Source organism: Pygocentrus nattereri, chromosome 17 (assembly GCF_015220715.1).
Source record: "Pygocentrus nattereri isolate fPygNat1 chromosome 17, fPygNat1.pri, whole genome shotgun sequence".
NCBI classification, from domain to species: domain Eukaryota; kingdom Metazoa; phylum Chordata; class Actinopteri; order Characiformes; family Serrasalmidae; genus Pygocentrus; species Pygocentrus nattereri.
In genome coordinates this window covers 3,929,356-3,943,625 of record NC_051227.1, presented here as the reverse complement: position 1 = coordinate 3,943,625, position 14,270 = coordinate 3,929,356, and the positions used below count along the sequence as shown (strand labels likewise).

At 38.6% G+C, this 14,270-nt stretch overlaps 6 non-coding genes across 6 annotated transcripts; all 6 read right to left on the bottom strand.

The window, feature by feature from the left end:
* Positions 1-2,825: 2,825 nt before the first annotated feature.
* Positions 2,826-2,897, bottom strand: trnag-ucc. The gene has a single exon. It is a non-coding gene; the product is annotated as a tRNA-Gly (tRNA).
* Positions 2,898-7,530: 4,633 nt separating this feature from the next.
* Positions 7,531-7,602, bottom strand: trnag-ucc. Its single transcript has one exon. It is a non-coding gene; the product is annotated as a tRNA-Gly (tRNA).
* A 1,064-nt stretch (positions 7,603-8,666) lies between these two features.
* On the bottom strand, positions 8,667-8,738 carry trnag-ucc. Its single transcript has one exon. It is a non-coding gene; the product is annotated as a tRNA-Gly (tRNA).
* Positions 8,739-10,087: 1,349 nt separating this feature from the next.
* Positions 10,088-10,159, bottom strand: trnag-ucc. The gene has a single exon. It is a non-coding gene; the product is annotated as a tRNA-Gly (tRNA).
* A 1,124-nt stretch (positions 10,160-11,283) lies between these two features.
* On the bottom strand, positions 11,284-11,355 carry trnag-ucc. The gene has a single exon. It is a non-coding gene; the product is annotated as a tRNA-Gly (tRNA).
* A 1,108-nt stretch (positions 11,356-12,463) lies between these two features.
* On the bottom strand, positions 12,464-12,535 carry trnag-ucc. The gene has a single exon. It is a non-coding gene; the product is annotated as a tRNA-Gly (tRNA).
* Positions 12,536-14,270: the final 1,735 nt, after the last annotated feature.

Genomic DNA, 14,270 nt, shown 5'->3' with positions numbered 1-14,270 from the left:
ATAGATAGAGACAGACTGATTTCTTCATCAGGGAATTGTGGGTGTGCAAAAGTGCTGCGTTGGCCAGGAATCGAACCCGGGTCAACTGCTTGGAAGGCAGCTATGTTAAACACTATACCACCAATGCTGGAAAACATCTGGAGTAACGAGGAGGGAAAACTCTGCCTCTAGCAGCTCAATCTGGTACAACATTGATCTCCAATAAGGTAACAACTGATGTTACATTAGATAGATAGATAGATAGATAGATAGATAGATAGATAGATAGATAGATAGATAGATAGATAGATAGATAGATAGATAGACACACAGACAGATCTCAGACGGCTCAATCTGATACAACACTGATCTCCAATAAGGTAACAATTGATGTTACATTAGATAGATAGATAGATAGATAGATAGATAGATAGATAGATAGATAGATAGATAGATAGATAGATAGATAGATAGATAGATAGATAGATAGATAGATAGATAGATAGAATTGTGGGTGTGCAAAAGTGCTACGTTGGCCGGGAATCGAACACTGATGAACTGCTTGGAACAGCTGTTTGGTTAGCAGCTATGCTAACCACTATACCACCAACACCGGAAAACATGTGGAGCAACGAGGAGGGGAAACTCTGCCTCTAACGGGTCAATCTGGTACAACACTGATCTCCAATAAGGTAACAATTGATGTTACATTAGATAGATAGATAGATAGATAGATAGATAGATAGATAGATAGATAGATAGATAGATAGATAGATAGATAGATAGATAGATAGATAGATAGATAGATAGATAGATAGACAGATATCAGACGGCTCAATCTGATACAACACTGATCTCCAATAAAGTAACAACTGAAGTTACATTAGATAGATAGACAGATTTCTTCAGCAAGGAATTGTGGGTGTGGAAAAGTGCTGCGTTGGCCGGGAATCGAACCCGGGTCAACTGCTTGGAAGGCAGCTATGTTAAACACTATACCACCAATGCTGGAAAACATCTGGAGCAACGAGGAGGGAAAACTCTGCCTCTAGCGGCTCAATCTGGTACAACATTGATCTCCAATAAGGTAACAACTGATGTTACATTAGATAGATAGATAGATAGATAGATAGATAGATAGATAGATAGATAGATAGATAGATAGATAGATAGATAGATAGATAGATAGATAGATAGATAGATAGGCACACAGACAGATCTCAGACGGCTCAATCTGATACAACACTGATCTCCAATAAGGTAACAATTGATGTTACATTAGATAGATAGATAGATAGATAGATAGATAGATAGATAGATAGATAGATAGATAGATAGATAGATAGATAGATAGATAGATACAGACAGACTGATTTCTTCATCAGGGAATTGTGGGTGTGCAAAAGTGCTGCGTTGGCCGGGAATCGAACCCGGGTCAACTGCTTGGAAGGCAGCTATGTTAAACACTATACCACCAATGCTGGAAAACATCTGGAGCAACGAGGAGGGAAAACTCTGCCTCTAGCGGCTCAATCTGGTACAACATTGATCTCCAATAAGGTAACAACTGATGTTACATTAGATAGATAGATAGATAGATAGATAGATAGATAGATAGATAGATAGATAGATAGATAGATAGATAGATAGATAGATAGATAGATAGATAGATAGATAGATAGATAGATAGGCACACAGACAGATCTCAGACGGCTCAATCTGATACAACACTGATCTCCAATAAGGTAACAATTGATGTTACATTAGATAGATAGATAGATAGATAGATAGATAGATAGATAGATAGATAGATAGATAGACAGACAGACAGACAGACAGACAGACAGACAGACAGATAGATAGATAGATAGATAGATAGATAGATAGATAGATAGATAGATAGATAGATAGATAGATAGATAGATAGATAGATAGATAGAGACAGACTGATTTCTTCATCAGGGAATTGTGGGTGTGCAAAAGTGCTGCGTTGGCCAGGAATCGAACCCGGGTCAACTGCTTGGAAGGCAGCTATGTTAAACACTATACCACCAATGCTGGAAAACATCTGGAGTAACGAGGAGGGAAAACTCTGCCTCTAGCGGCTCAATCTGGTACAACATTGATCTCCAATAAGGTAACAACTGATGTTACATTAGATAGATAGATAGATAGATAGATAGATAGATAGATAGATAGATAGATAGATAGATAGATAGATAGATAGATAGATAGATAGATAGATAGATAGATAGATAGATAGATAGATAGACACACAGACAGATCTCAGACGGCTCAATCTGATACAACACTGATCTCCAATAAGGTAACAATTGATGTTACATTAGATAGATAGATAGATAGATAGATAGATAGATAGATAGATAGATAGATAGATAGATAGATAGATAGATAGATAGATAGATAGATAGAATTGTGGGTGTGCAAAAGTGCTACGTTGGCCGGGAATCGAACACTGATGAACTGCTTGGAACAGCTGTTTGGTTAGCAGCTATGCTAACCACTATACCACCAACACCGGAAAACATGTGGAGCAACGAGGAGGGGAAACTCTGCCTCTAACGGGTCAATCTGGTACAACACTGATCTCCAATAAGGTAACAATTGATGTTACATTAGATAGATAGATAGATAGATAGATAGATAGATAGATAGATAGATAGATAGATAGATAGATAGATAGATAGATAGATAGATAGATAGATAGACAGATATCAGACGGCTCAATCTGATACAACACTGATCTCCAATAAAGTAACAACTGAAGTTACATTAGATAGATAGACAGATTTCTTCAGCAAGGAATTGTGGGTGTGGAAAAGTGCTGCGTTGGCCGGGAATCGAACCCGGGTCAACTGCTTGGAAGGCAGCTATGCTAACCACTATACCACCAACGCTGGAAAGCATCTGGAGCCATGAGGAGGGACAACTCTGCCTCTAGCGGCTCAATCTGGTACAACACTGATCTCCAATAAGGTAACAACTGATGTTAAATTAGATAGATAGATAGATAGATAGATAGATAGATAGATAGATAGATAGATAGATAGATAGGTAGATACAGACAGACTGATTTCTTCATCAGGGAATTGTGGGTGTGCAAAAGTGCTGCGTTGGCCGGGAATCGAACCCGGGTCAACTGCTTGGAAGGCAGCTATGTTAAACACTATACCACCAATGCTGGAAAACATCTGGAGCAACGAGGAGGGAAAACTCTGCCTCTAGCGGCTCAATCTGGTACAACATTGATCTCCAATAAGGTAACAACTGATGTTACATTAGATAGATAGATAGATAGATAGATAGATAGATAGATAGATAGATAGATAGATAGATAGATAGATAGATAGATAGATAGATAGATAGATAGATAGATAGGCACACAGACAGATCTCAGACGGCTCAATCTGATACAACACTGATCTCCAATAAGGTAACAATTGATGTTACATTAGATAGATAGATAGATAGATAGATAGATAGATAGATAGATAGATAGATAGATAGATAGATAGATAGATAGATAGATAGATAGAAAGATAGATAGATAGATAGATAGAATTGTGGGTGTGCAAAAGTGCTACGTTGGCCGGGAATCGAACACTGATGAACTGCTTGGAACAGCTGTTTGGTTAGCAGCTATGCTAACCACTATACCACCAACACCGGAAAACATGTGGAGCAACGAGGAGGGGAAACTCTGCCTCTAACGGGTCAATCTGGTACAACACTGATCTCCAATAAGGTAACAATTGATGTTACATTAGATAGATAGATAGATAGATAGATAGATAGATAGATAGATAGATAGACAGACAGACAGACAGACAGACAGACAGACAGACAGACAGACAGATAGATAGATAGATAGATAGATAGATAGATAGATAGATAGATAGATAGATAGATAGATAGATAGATAGATAGATAGATAGTCACACAGACAGATCTCAGACGGCTCAATCTGATACAACACTGATCTCCAATAAGGTAACAATTGATGTTACATTAGATAGATAGATAGATAGATAGATAGATAGACAGACAGACAGACAGACAGACAGACAGACAGACAGACAGACAGATAGACAGACAGATAGATAGATAGATAGATAGATAGATAGATAGATAGATAGATAGATAGATAGATAGATAGATAGATAGATAGATAGATAGATAGATAGATAGATAGATACAGACAGACTGATTTCTTCATCAGGGAATTGTGGGTGTGCAAAAGTGCTGCGTTGGCCGGGAATCGAACCCGGGTCAACTGCTTGGAAGGCAGCTATGTTAAACACTATACCACCAATGCTGGAAAACATCTGGAGCAACGAGGAGGGAAAACTCTGCCTCTAGCGGCTCAATCTGGTACAACATTGATCTCCAATAAGGTAACAACTGATGTTACATTAGATAGATAGATAGATAGATAGATAGATAGATAGATAGATAGATAGATAGATAGATAGATAGATAGATAGATAGATAGATAGATAGATAGATAGATAGATAGATAGGCACACAGACAGATCTCAGACGGCTCAATCTGATACAACACTGATCTCCAATAAGGTAACAATTGATGTTACATTAGATAGATAGATAGATAGATAGATAGATAGATAGATAGATAGATAGATAGATAGATAGATAGATAGATAGATAGATAGACAGACAGACAGACAGACAGACAGACAGACAGACAGACAGACAGACAGATAGATAGATAGATAGATAGATAGATAGATAGATAGATAGATAGATAGATAGATAGATAGATAGATAGATAGAGACAGACTGATTTCTTCATCAGGGAATTGTGGGTGTGCAAAAGTGCTGCGTTGGCCAGGAATCGAACCCGGGTCAACTGCTTGGAAGGCAGCTATGTTAAACACTATACCACCAATGCTGGAAAACATCTGGAGTAACGAGGAGGGAAAACTCTGCCTCTAGCGGCTCAATCTGGTACAACATTGATCTCCAATAAGGTAACAACTGATGTTACATTAGATAGATAGATAGATAGATAGATAGATAGATAGATAGATAGATAGATAGATAGATAGATAGATAGATAGATAGATAGATAGATAGACACACAGACAGATCTCAGACGGCTCAATCTGATACAACACTGATCTCCAATAAGGTAACAATTGATGTTACATTAGATAGATAGATAGATAGATAGATAGATAGATAGATAGATAGATAGATAGATAGATAGATAGATAGATAGATAGAATTGTGGGTGTGCAAAAGTGCTACGTTGGCCGGGAATCGAACACTGATGAACTGCTTGGAACAGCTGTTTGGTTAGCAGCTATGCTAACCACTATACCACCAACACCGGAAAACATGTGGAGCAACGAGGAGGGGAAACTCTGCCTCTAACGGGTCAATCTGGTACAACACTGATCTCCAATAAGGTAACAATTGATGTTACATTAGATAGATAGATAGATAGATAGATAGATAGATAGATAGATAGATAGATAGATAGATAGATAGATAGATAGATAGATAGATAGACAGATATCAGACGGCTCAATCTGATACAACACTGATCTCCAATAAAGTAACAACTGAAGTTACATTAGATAGATAGACAGATTTCTTCAGCAAGGAATTGTGGGTGTGGAAAAGTGCTGCGTTGGCCGGGAATCGAACCCGGGTCAACTGCTTGGAAGGCAGCTATGTTAAACACTATACCACCAATGCTGGAAAACATCTGGAGCAACGAGGAGGGAAAACTCTGCCTCTAGCGGCTCAATCTGGTACAACATTGATCTCCAATAAGGTAACAACTGATGTTACATTAGATAGATAGATAGATAGATAGATAGATAGATAGATAGATAGATAGATAGATAGATAGATAGATAGATAGATAGATAGATAGATAGATAGGCACACAGACAGATCTCAGACGGCTCAATCTGATACAACACTGATCTCCAATAAGGTAACAATTGATGTTACATTAGATAGATAGATAGATAGATAGATAGATAGATAGATAGATAGATAGATAGATAGATAGATAGATAGATAGATAGATAGATAGATAGATAGATAGATAGATACAGACAGACTGATTTCTTCATCAGGGAATTGTGGGTGTGCAAAAGTGCTGCGTTGGCCGGGAATCGAACCCGGGTCAACTGCTTGGAAGGCAGCTATGTTAAACACTATACCACCAATGCTGGAAAACATCTGGAGCAACGAGGAGGGAAAACTCTGCCTCTAGCGGCTCAATCTGGTACAACATTGATCTCCAATAAGGTAACAACTGATGTTACATTAGATAGATAGATAGATAGATAGATAGATAGATAGATAGATAGATAGATAGATAGATAGATAGATAGATAGATAGATAGATAGATAGATAGGCACACAGACAGATCTCAGACGGCTCAATCTGATACAACACTGATCTCCAATAAGGTAACAATTGATGTTACATTAGATAGATAGATAGATAGATAGATAGATAGATAGATAGATAGATAGATAGACAGACAGACAGACAGACAGACAGACAGATAGATAGATAGATAGATAGATAGATAGATAGATAGATAGATAGATAGATAGATAGATAGATAGATAGATAGATAGAGACAGACTGATTTCTTCATCAGGGAATTGTGGGTGTGCAAAAGTGCTGCGTTGGCCAGGAATCGAACCCGGGTCAACTGCTTGGAAGGCAGCTATGTTAAACACTATACCACCAATGCTGGAAAACATCTGGAGTAACGAGGAGGGAAAACTCTGCCTCTAGCGGCTCAATCTGGTACAACATTGATCTCCAATAAGGTAACAACTGATGTTACATTAGATAGATAGATAGATAGATAGATAGATAGATAGATAGATAGATAGATAGATAGATAGATAGATAGATAGATAGATAGATAGATAGACACACAGACAGATCTCAGACGGCTCAATCTGATACAACACTGATCTCCAATAAGGTAACAATTGATGTTACATTAGATAGATAGATAGATAGATAGATAGATAGATAGATAGATAGATAGATAGATAGATAGATAGATAGATAGATAGATAGATAGATAGATAGATAGATAGATAGATAGAATTGTGGGTGTGCAAAAGTGCTACGTTGGCCGGGAATCGAACACTGATGAACTGCTTGGAACAGCTGTTTGGTTAGCAGCTATGCTAACCACTATACCACCAACACCGGAAAACATGTGGAGCAACGAGGAGGGGAAACTCTGCCTCTAATGGGTCAATCTGGTACAACACTGATCTCCAATAAGGTAACAATTGATGTTACATTAGATAGATAGATAGATAGATAGATAGATAGATAGATAGATAGATAGATAGATAGATAGATAGATAGATAGATAGATAGATAGATAGATAGATAGACAGATATCAGACGGCTCAATCTGATACAACACTGATCTCCAATAAAGTAACAACTGAAGTTACATTAGATAGATAGACAGATTTCTTCAGCAAGGAATTGTGGGTGTGGAAAAGTGCTGCGTTGGCCGGGAATCGAACCCGGGTCAACTGCTTGGAAGGCAGCTATGCTAACCACTATACCACCAACGCTGGAAAGCATCTGGAGCCATGAGGAGGGACAACTCTGCCTCTAGCGGCTCAATCTGGTACAACACTGATCTCCAATAAGGTAACAACTGATGTTAAATTAGATAGATAGATAGATAGATAGATAGATAGATAGATAGATAGATAGATAGATAGATAGATAGATAGATAGATAGATAGATAGATAGATAGATAGATAGGTAGATACAGACAGACTGATTTCTTCATCAGGGAATTGTGGGTGTGCAAAAGTGCTGTGTTGGCCGGGAATCGAACCCGGGTCAACTGCTTGGAAGGCAGCTATGTTAAACACTATACCACCAATGCTGGAAAACATCTGGAGCAACGAGGTGGGAAAACTCTGCCTCTAGCGGCTCAATCTGGTACAACATTGATCTCCAATAAGGTAACAACTGATGTTACATTAGATAGATAGATAGATAGATAGATAGATAGATAGATAGATAGATAGATAGATAGATAGATAGATAGATAGATAGATAGATAGATAGGCACACAGACAGATCTCAGACGGCTCAATCTGATACAACACTGATCTCCAATAAGGTAACAATTGATGTTACATTAGATAGATAGATAGATAGATAGATAGATAGATAGATAGATAGATAGATAGATAGATAGATAGATAGATAGATAGATAGAATTGTGGGTGTGCAAAAGTGCTACGTTGGCCGGGAATCGAACACTGATGAACTGCTTGGAACAGCTGTTTGGTTAGCAGCTATGCTAACCACTATACCACCAACACCGGAAAACATGTGGAGCAACGAGGAGGGGAAACTCTGCCTCTAACGGGTCAATCTGGTACAACACCGATCTCCAATAAGGTAACAATTGATGTTACATTAGATAGATAGATAGATAGATAGATAGATAGATAGATAGATAGATAGATAGATAGATAGATAGATAGATAGATAGATAGACAGATATCAGACGGCTCAATCTGATACAACACTGATCTCCAATAAAGTAACAACTGAAGTTACATTAGATAGATAGACAGATTTCTTCAGCAAGGAATTGTGGGTGTGGAAAAGTGCTGCGTTGGCCGGGAATCGAACCCGGGTCAACTGCTTGGAAGGCAGCTATGCTAACCACTATACCACCAACGCTGGAAAGCATGTGGAGCCATGAGGAGGGACAACTCTGCCTCTAGCGGCTCAATCTGGTACAACACTGATCTCCAATAAGGTAACAACTGATGTTAAATTAGATAGATAGATAGATAGATAGATAGATAGATAGATAGATAGATAGATAGATAGATAGATAGATAGGTAGATACAGACAGACTGATTTCTTCATCAGGGAATTGTGGGTGTGCAAAAGTGCTGCGTTGGCCGGGAATCGAACCCGGGTCAACTGCTTGGAAGGCAGCTATGTTAAACACTATACCACCAATGCTGGAAAACATCTGGAGCAACGAGGAGGGAAAACTCTGCCTCTAGCGGCTCAATCTGGTACAACATTGATCTCCAATAAGGTAACAACTGATGTTACATTAGATAGATAGATAGATAGATAGATAGATAGATAGATAGATAGATAGATAGATAGATAGATAGATAGATAGATAGATAGATAGATAGATAGATAGATAGATAGATAGATAGGCACACAGACAGATCTCAGACGGCTCAATCTGATACAACACTGATCTCCAATAAGGTAACAATTGATGTTACATTAGATAGATAGATAGATAGATAGATAGATAGATAGATAGATAGATAGATAGATAGACAGACAGACAGACAGACAGACAGACAGACAGACAGACAGATAGATAGATAGATAGATAGATAGATAGATAGATAGATAGACACACAGACAGATCTCAGACGGCTCAATCTGATACAACACTGATCTCCAATAAGGTAACAATTGATGTTACATTAGATAGATAGATAGATAGATAGATAGATAGATAGATAGATAGATAGATAGATAGATAGATAGACAGACAGACAGACAGACAGACAGACAGACAGACAGACAGACAGATAGATAGATAGATAGATAGATAGATAGATAGATAGATAGATAGAATTGTGGGTGTGCAAAAGTGCTACGTTGGCCGGGAATCGAACACTGATGAACTGCTTGGAACAGCTGCTTGGTTAGCAGCTATGCTAACCACTATACCACCAACACCGGAAAACATGTGGAGCAACGAGGAGGGGAAACTCTGCCTCTAACGGGTCAATCTGGTACAACACTGATCTCCAATAAGGTAACAATTGATGTTACATTAGATAGATAGATAGATAGATAGATAGATAGATAGATAGATAGATAGATAGATAGATAGATAGATAGATAGATAGATAGATAGATAGATAGACAGATATCAGACGGCTCAATCTGATACAACACTGATCTCCAATAAAGTAACAACTGAAGTTACATTAGATAGATAGACAGATTTCTTCAGCAAGGAATTGTGGGTGTGGAAAAGTGCTGCGTTGGCCGGGAATCGAACCCGGGTCAACTGCTTGGAAGGCAGCTATGCTAACCACTATACCACCAACGCTGGAAAGCGTCTGGAGCCATGAGGAGGGACAACTCTGCCTCTAGCGGCTCAATCTGGTACAACACTGATCTCCAATAAGGTAACAACTGATGTTAAATTAGATAGATAGATAGATAGATAGATAGATAGATAGATAGATAGATAGATAGATAGATAGATAGATAGATAGATAGATAGATAGATAGATAGGTAGATACAGACAGACTGATTTCTTCATCAGGGAATTGTGGGTGTGCAAAAGTGCTGCGTTGGCCGGGAATCGAACCCGGGTCAACTGCTTGGAAGGCAGCTATGTTAAACACTATACCACCAATGCTGGAAAACATCTGGAGCAACGAGGAGGGAAAACTCTGCCTCTAGCGGCTCAATCTGGTACAACATTGATCTCCAATAAGGTAACAACTGATGTTACATTAGATAGATAGATAGATAGATAGATAGATAGATAGATAGATAGATAGATAGATAGATAGATAGATAGATAGATAGATAGATAGATAGATAGATAGGCACACAGACAGATCTCAGACGGCTCAATCTGATACAACACTGATCTCCAATAAGGTAACAATTGATGTTACATTAGATAGATAGATAGATAGATAGATAGATAGATAGATAGATAGATAGACAGACAGACAGACAGACAGACAGACAGACAGACAGACAGATAGATAGATAGATAGATAGATAGATAGATAGATAGATAGATAGATAGATAGATAGAATTGTGGGTGTGCAAAAGTGCTACGTTGGCCGGGAATCGAACACTGATGAACTGCTTGGAACAGCTGCTTGGTTAGCAGCTATGCTAACCACTATACCACCAACACCGGAAAACATGTGGAGCAACGAGGAGGGGAAACTCTGCCTCTAACGGGTCAATCTGGTACAACACTGATCTCCAATAAGGTAACAATTGATGTTACATTAGATAGATAGATAGATAGATAGATAGATAGATAGATAGATAGATAGATAGATAGATAGATAGATAGATAGATAGACAGATATCAGACGGCTCAATCTGATACAACACTGATCTCCAATAAAGTAACAACTGAAGTTACATTAGATAGATAGACAGATTTCTTCAGCAAGGAATTGTGGGTGTGGAAAAGTGCTGCGTTGGCCGGGAATCGAACCCGGGTCAACTGCTTGGAAGGCAGCTATGCTAACCACTATACCACCAACGCTGGAAAGCATCTGGAGCCATGAGGAGGGACAACTCTGCCTCTAGCGGCTCAATCTGGTACAACACTGATCTCCAATAAGGTAACAACTGATGTTAAATTAGATAGATAGATAGATAGATAGATAGATAGATAGATAGATAGATAGATAGATAGATAGATAGATAGATAGATAGATAGATAGATAGATAGGTAGATACAGACAGACTGATTTCTTCATCAGGGAATTGTGGGTGTGCAAAAGTGCTGCGTTGGCCGGGAATCGAACCCGGGTCAACTGCTTGGAAGGCAGCTATGTTAAACACTATACCACCAATGCTGGAAAACATCTGGAGCAACGAGGAGGGAAAACTCTGCCTCTAGCGGCTCAATCTGGTACAACATTGATCTCCAATAAGGTAACAACTGATGTTACATTAGATAGATAGATAGATAGATAGATAGATAGATAGATAGATAGATAGATAGATAGATAGATAGATAGATAGATAGATAGATAGATAGATAGATAGGCACACAGACAGATCTCAGACGGCTCAATCTGATACAACACTGATCTCCAATAAGGTAACAATTGATGTTACATTAGATAGATAGATAGATAGATAGATAGATAGATAGATAGATAGATAGATAGATAGACAGACAGACAGACAGACAGACAGACAGACAGACAGACAGATAGATAGATAGATAGATAGATAGATAGATAGATAGATAGAATTGTGGGTGTGCAAAAGTGCTACGTTGGCCGGGAATCGAACACTGATGAACTGCTTGGAACAGCTGCTTGGTTAGCAGCTATGCTAACCACTATACCACCAACACCGGAAAACATGTGGAGCAACGAGGAGGGGAAACTCTGCCTCTAACGGGTCAATCTGGTACAACACTGATCTCCAATAAGGTAACAATTGATGTTACATTAGATAGATAGATAGATAGATAGATAGATAGATAGATAGATAGATAGATAGATAGATAGATAGATAGACAGATATCAGACGGCTCAATCTGATACAACACTGATCTCCAATAAAGTAACAACTGAAGTTACATTAGATAGATAGACAGATTTCTTCAGCAAGGAATTGTGGGTGTGGAAAAGTGCTGCGTTGGCCGGGAATCGAACCCGGGTCAACTGCTTGGAAGGCAGCTATGCTCACCACTATACCACCAACGCTGGAAAGCATCTGGAGCCATGAGGAGGGACAACTCTGCCTCTAGCGGCTCAATCTGGTACAACACTGATCTCCAATAAGGTAACAACTGATGTTAAATTAGATAGATAGATAGATAGATAGATAGATAGATAGATAGATAGATAGATAGATAGATAGATAGATAGATACAGACAGACTGATTTCTTCATCAGGGAATTGTGGGTGTGCAAAAGTGCTGCGTTGGCCGGGAATCGAACCCGGGTCAACTGCTTGGAAGGCAGCTATGTTAAACACTATACCACCAATGCTGGAAAACATCTGGAGCAACGAGGAGGGAAAACTCTGCCTCTAGCGGCTCAATCTGGTACAACATTGATCTCCAATAAGGTAACAACTGATGTTACATTAGATAGATAGATAGATAGATAGATAGATAGATAGATAGATAGATAGATAGATAGATAGATAGATAGATAGATAGATAGATAGATAGATAGATAGATAGGCACACAGACAGATCTCAGACGGCTCAATCTGATACAACACTGATCTCCAATAAGGTAACAATTGATGTTACATTAGATAGATAGATAGATAGATAGATAGATAGATAGATAGATAGATAGATAGATAGATAGATAGATAGATAGACAGACAGACAGACAGACAGACAGACAGACAGACAGACAGATAGATAGATAGATAGATAGATAGAATTGTGGGTGTGCAAAAGTGCTACGTTGGCCGGGAATCGAACACTGATGAACTGCTTGGAACAGCTGCTTGGTTAGCAGCTATGCTAACCACTATACCACCAACACCGGAAAACATGTGGAGCAACGAGGAGGGGAAACTCTGCCTCTAACGGGTCAATCTGGTACAACACTGATCTCCAATAAGGTAACAATTGATGTTACATTAGATAGATAGATAGATAGATAGATAGATAGATAGATAGATAGATAGATAGATAGATAGATAGATAGATAGACAGATATCAGACGGCTCAATCTGATACAACACTGATCTCCAATAAAGTAACAACTGAAGTTACATTAGATAGATAGACAGATTTCTTCAGCAAGGAATTGTGGGTGTGGAAAAGTGCTGCGTTGGCCGGGAATCAAACCCGGGTCAACTGCTTGGAAGGCAGCTATGCTAACCACTATACCACCAACGCTGGAAAGCATCTGGAGCCATGAGGAGGGACAACTCTGCCTCTAGCGGCTCAATCTGGTACAACACTGATCTCCAATAAGGTAACAACTGATGTTAAATTAGATAGATAGATAGATAGATAGATAGATAGATAGATAGATAGATAGATAGATAGATAGATAGATAGATAGATAGATAGATAGATAGGTAGATACAGACAGACTGATTTCTTCATCAGGGAATTGTGGGTGTGCAAAAGTGCTGCGTTGGCCGGGAATCGAACCCGGGTCAACTGCTTGGAAGGCAGCTATGTTAAACACTATACCACCAATGCTGGAAAACATCTGGAGCAACGAGGAGGGAAAACTCTGCCTCTAGCGGCTCAATCTGGTACAACATTGATCTCCAATAAGGTAACAACTGATGTTACATTAGATAGATAGATAGATAGATAGATAGATAGATAGATAGATAGATAGATAGATAGATAGATAGATAGATAGATAGGCACACAGACAGATCTCAGACGGCTCAATCTGATACAACACTGATCTCCAATAAGGTAACAATTGATGTTACATTAGATAGATAGATAGA